Raw genomic sequence first — 6,000 nt, forward strand, 5'->3', positions numbered from 1 at the left:
AAGTGCAGACCAGGCACAGATCCATCTTGTTAAGGTTAAGGGACAAGCTGTTTAAACAACATCTGTATCTCACCAAAGCAGAACTGCATGAAGAGTGGCCCGTTGCTGCTGTACTATGAGTGTGTGCTCAGCAGAAGGACAGGATGGGGACAGCAGCTGGGACATGGTTGACAGGGTTGGCTGTCCTTGGTGAGGTAAATCTGCAAACGCACACAAGCAATGGGGACATGCAGGGACGCCCCACCGGTGTACAGAAATATCTGTCTTTTACGTCAGGTAAGTGTGCTGGGCATCATAAAACTGCATCATGAGATCCATTTTTTAAGTCATTCATCACTACGGAACAGGAACGTTGAAAACGTCTCGTTTTTTTTTTTTCAAGATCAGCTCGAAAAACCTTGTTTTCCCCAAGAAAATCTCCGTATTAAGCACTTAAGGAGAATCTGTCCCTTGTAATTTTCTCAGGTTTTAAAATTTAATATAACCCTAGGAAAACTAAAAGATCGGCAGTGTATGTTCTTTGACTTTTGTATAAATAAAAACTAGTAATTTTATGAGACACATTTTATACTTGGTTGAAAGCCAAGAACAAAGGCTAAATTATCTCCATAGTAACACAAATTGCGACCAAACAGGTTTTATAAATACATTTTCAATATGATGAAATGGTTTTCGGGTCAGTGGCAGTAGAAAGAAAGAAAAAAAAAAAAACAGCAATTGATGTTGGAGTTTAATCGCTTCAGAAATGAATACACCATTAATTATATACTCATTTAGACAATTTCTTTTTTCTAAAGCAGAATCAAGGGCTAAATACTAACACTAACTATACAGTTAATGTGAAGTGCATGCATATCTTGTAAAATATGTAATAAATTGGACATAAGCAAAATTTTACATTTGTGTATGAACCAGATATTTCTCATATAGTACAGACTTCACAGGCATATAAACCAGATCTGGTGTCTAGAGGAGACACATTTATGGTATATGCTTTTCAAAAATTTGAAAGCAATCAGAATTACTTGTTTTGAGAGGCTTTTGAAAAGGTGAGGGAAGTCATGTTCCATAGGCCCCTAGAACAAGAAGAAAACACTGGAATTTTCTGAAAAGTAAATATAAATATAAGACCCAAAATAAATAATTAAATATCATTTAATTATTATTTACTGCAGCTGCAACCTGTCTAATTTCCACAAGCATGACAAATCTTACATTTGTGTAAATTAGGTTCTTTGTGTATTAAAACTGGTAGCCAAGCAAAACCATGGATTTACCATATAAACAATTAATTCTGTGAACAAATTTAGAAAGAACTCATACAGATTGACAAGATATTCTCTATTTAAATTTAGCCCATATGAGGTTTCATTAAACGTAGAAGAACAACGCAAAGTCAGTTAACGTTATTACATTATTATTATTACTGTTATTAAGGACAGCTGGTAGTGTAGTGTTTAGGCTACTGCCTTTGGACCCATGGGTCGCAGGATTAATTCCCACCTCCAGTTGCAGTAAATAGCTTAATATTGTAAATCACTTTAGAGAAAAACTTCAGCTAAATGAAGAAATGTGTTATGAATAATCATTTATTATATATTTTTTTTTTATTTCACTTGACAAATAACCTGCTGTTATTGGTTCCCTTTTCTGTCTCAAGTATGACTCACCTCATATTATGTGAAACTTTCTGTTCCCAAGGCATCTCCCACTTGGATTCATCTTTAGAGCAGAAAGGGTTGCATCAGTGCTCCTCTTGGGCAACAGCAGGAAACTGTCATGTGACCTCTGCTTGTTTTATGCCACAACTGTGCATTTGCCAATCTGGGCAATGCTCCAGACACACAGGACAAAGCTGGCATCTACACTCCTGAGGGAGACTGATGGAGAGAATTATGTATGGTCAGTTCCTCCCTGGGTGCCTGTCCTAGACTTAAGGATTTTGCCTGACTTGGCTGAAATCAAAGATCATTTGAAAAATCTTTCCCAATGCCTTTAAAAAGGATTTCTGCTTTTATTTTTGCGCTCTGAATACTGGTGGGCAGAGCCATACCGCCGCACTTAGAAATACGCATTCGAGAGCTTCATTCACTGTAGTTTTAAGTAACACACATTTGTGATACCTCTGGGAAAGGAAACTAGGTAAATCCATCACATGCAGCACGCCGGTGCTTCCTTTTCCGCCTCGGGAGAATAAGGCCCTCATCTTCAGGTACCACTAATAACCTGGGATCTTTTCCCATTGTAGTTATTATCTCTACGGATGCTTTGTCATCGTCATTTTTAATCAATGGGGCTTGTCTGTGGCTGTAAACTCAGGGTTTAGCACAATATATGGCCATGCCCCCCCCCCCGATGAGCAACGCCTCCTCGCAAGTTTGCATGGGAGTTTGCTCCCCCCCCCCCCACGCCTGACTGCATTGCAGATCTTATTAGAGGTTTTTTGTGATTCTCTACGTGTGTGAAAGCATTATTATTCCGATAAACAGAGGGAGGTCACCCTCATTATCGACTGAGCTCCTTCAGCAGCACGGAAACACAACCGCCTGAAAAGCCTCTGATATGGACGTGTGGGCCTGGCTCTATTCATTTGCAGTTCCATCACATGGCGCAGATAAACAGGAAACGTTTCTTCCCTGAAATTCTTAAGACGAGCTTATGCCGCAAGTGTCTGCACCGCTTCCGGGTTCCTTCTTTCTTTAGGAGTCCCTGAAAAATGTATAAATTGTAGAGCTGCTTAGCAGAGGCAATAGCAACTACTTCTCGCTAGTGGCACTGCAACAAGGACGTTGGTAAATCAATACTCGCCGTTCACCGCATAGCTCACAAGGGAAGCGTAGTGTAGATTTTAAGACAGCCGAATTGGCTCTCATACATGTGCAATATTTAGGCGTTTCCAAATTAATGCACAACAAAGAAGTTTCACGAACCCATACCGGCATAAATGTTTTCTCCAAATCAGATGACAACGGTGCACTTTTATGTCCTTACAATAGTTTACCACATAAACTATTACAGCCGGGTAATTTTTACTTCATTCAGGATAAATTCCTTTCTCAGTGGTACTATTGCAGGAGTGGACATTTAAACCCAAGTCCTTTAATTACAAGGCAACACATCTAAGCGCTATAGTACCTACTGCCCCATTTTTTTTCAGTCAGAATGCATCACAGCTGTGCTGGCAGCACAAAACCAGAGAGACACTGGCGCGGAAGTCACGGTGTGGGCAGTTTTTATTCTTGCTGGGGGAGAGCTCGACTTACATCATTCTGCAGGGTCTGCAATGTGTCACAATAAACGTGACACACGGGATGGTGTGTCACTGAGATATATTGGCATTACAGGCAATCCTGACATGGTAATGATTGCTTTTTAACAATTAATGAAATATATGAGAGGGGGGTGTGGTGGCGCAGTGGGCTTGGCTGGATCTCGCTATGTGGTGGGTCTGGGGTTCAAGCCCTGCTTGTGGTGCCATCCAGCGCACTGGCATCCCGCCCAGGGTGTGTCCTCTGCGCCCTGCGTTGCCGGTTAAGGCTCCAGCTCACCGCAACCCTGCTCAGCACAAGTGGTTTCAAACTGCATGTGAAATATATAACTGCTTTTTGGGTGTTGGAAGTATCTCACAATTCCTGAACTACTAATTTCAGTATGGTCGATGAATGAGCCTTTTATGTAAAATTGCTATCTCGGTGTTTAATACAAACGTTTTATATCCATATATGCTTTCTACAAGCATACTATGACCATGGAGTAACATTAAAAGAATAAATCTCTTATTATGTTTTACCATGTAGTTTTATTGGTCATGGCTATGACTATAATTTTTAATTAAATTGTAATTAATTAGTTTGCTTAACATTGTGTTTTTGTGGGTGGAACCTGAAACCTGATGTCTTAGTAGCCTGCAAGAAATCATTTAGAAAGTATAATTTGTGGATATATTATACAGACAGTTCAGCCCCAGTTGTCCCAGTTGAGAAATTTTTTGTCATCTTTATGGACCTTCATGCAGCTCTGACTGACTTCATAAAATGTCTGCAATTCCCACTTAACTTCATGCAATTACTCAACCTCATAGTAGACTGGAAAGAACAATATAAAAATAAATTTGAATTTTTTGTCACCGACTGCTTAAATCAGTATATGAAAATGTGAATGTTATAAAGTATGCCTTACTTGCAGGTGATCATGCATGTTCTTTTTCTGTATGCTCTCCATGTCTAATGTTACAGTAATAACTTTTTCTTAGCCTTGCAAATATTGTCTCTGAAAAAAGCTAAACAAAAATCTGGATGTATAGATACAGAATTTGGGGCTGTATAGTGTGACTAAAGAAAAGTATTAATTCAAGTTTCAGGCTTTATTGTCAATGTACTTGACAAATGCAGTTCTTTATTCTTACAGTCATGCAGTAATGCACTTTGGGGAGTGGGCAACACGGTGGCACAGTGGGTAGTGGTGCTCTCTCATAGTGCCTCGAGGGGGCGTGGGTTCGATCCCTGCTCGGTCTTTGTGGAGTTTGCATGTTCTCTTCGTGTCTGTGTGGGTTTCCTCTGGGTGCTCTGGTTTCCTCCCACAGTCCAAAGACATGCTGTACAGGTTATCAGTGTGTGTTCCACTGGTATTTGGATGAGTGACCCATTGTAAGTAGTGTATCTAGCAGTGTAAGTCACCACGGTGAATAAGGTGTGTGGGCTGATAACACTACACAGAGTTCATTGGAAGTTGCTTTGGACAAAAGTATCTGCTAGATAAACAAATGTAAATGTTGAGGGGGCAGCGGAGGGTAATGAACAAGAAACAAAGCAATGCAGGACAGGATAATTCTGGGCAGTGCCATGCCAAGGTTTATACTGCCCTGTAGATTTTATTACGACAGCGGAGAACCTATGACATCCTACACATTTAGAACGTGAAGCACCTTGATTAAGTCCTTCTGTTGTTTTTGTACAGCAACAATTCTAAAGAATGCATGAATTATGATTCATCTGGAACAACTTAATGGATGGTTCACTTCAGTATAACAAGGATGGGCATCTCTGGAGTCTCACAAGTTTTATAATCAAATTCAATTAGCACCTTATTTACACCTACATCACCTGTTGAGAAAACTTTTAATTCAAATTATGTCTTCAATAAAATAAAAATAGGACACTGTGTTTCTCTCAGGGAGTGAAATTGCGCAGCCCTATACTAACTGTGCAACTAAAACTAGTGGCCCAGCAACCGAGAAATAATGAAAAAGCCAAGAACTCAGCAGTAACATCCCTCTACACCACTGCACTGAAAATATTAGCAATTAAATTAACACACTGTGGAAGCAAAGGACATAATTACCCTCTGTAATTTTTGTGATTGACCAATACAAGAAATGGGTGTCCTATATAAATTAGAATGAAAATAGTAGAAACATAAAAAATTAAAAATAATTTATAATTTATACTATTACTATAATCCATTATGACAAAATGCAGCCAGTGTTAAAATGTCCTAAATACAATGATGTGGTGGTTTTTATAGCTTTACAGTTCAAAATAGCTAAGGAATTATTTTTATTATAATATGTATCTGGCTATGAAACCTAATTGTGCCAAGTTTGTCTGTGAACAATCATCTTAATTACCAATTCATTTCCTTGGGTCTGTAGTTTTAAAATGAGGAGAAGGAGTCATTAGGTAGGACCAAAGTTGTGATGAGCCATTTCTTTAACTTCCTACATGCGTGTTACAGTTTTTAAGTTCTGTATTTATTGCATTTGCCAAAATATATTGTCTCAAAAATGCAGGAGACAAAATACTTGTCCCCTGGAAGAGCAAACAATCCATCGATCTGTGATTCCAGCCATTGTCATTAACTGCTTAATCCCAAAGGCATAGGGAGATGTGACAGGATGAGCAAGATCAACACAGGTAAATCACAGATCCTCATTCACACACAGACACACACTAAGGGCAATTTAGAGTCTGTAATTCATCGAAAATGAAAGTGTTTGGACTG

Source organism: Scleropages formosus, chromosome 4, assembly GCF_900964775.1.
Source record: "Scleropages formosus chromosome 4, fSclFor1.1, whole genome shotgun sequence".
Classification (NCBI taxonomy): domain Eukaryota; kingdom Metazoa; phylum Chordata; class Actinopteri; order Osteoglossiformes; family Osteoglossidae; genus Scleropages; species Scleropages formosus.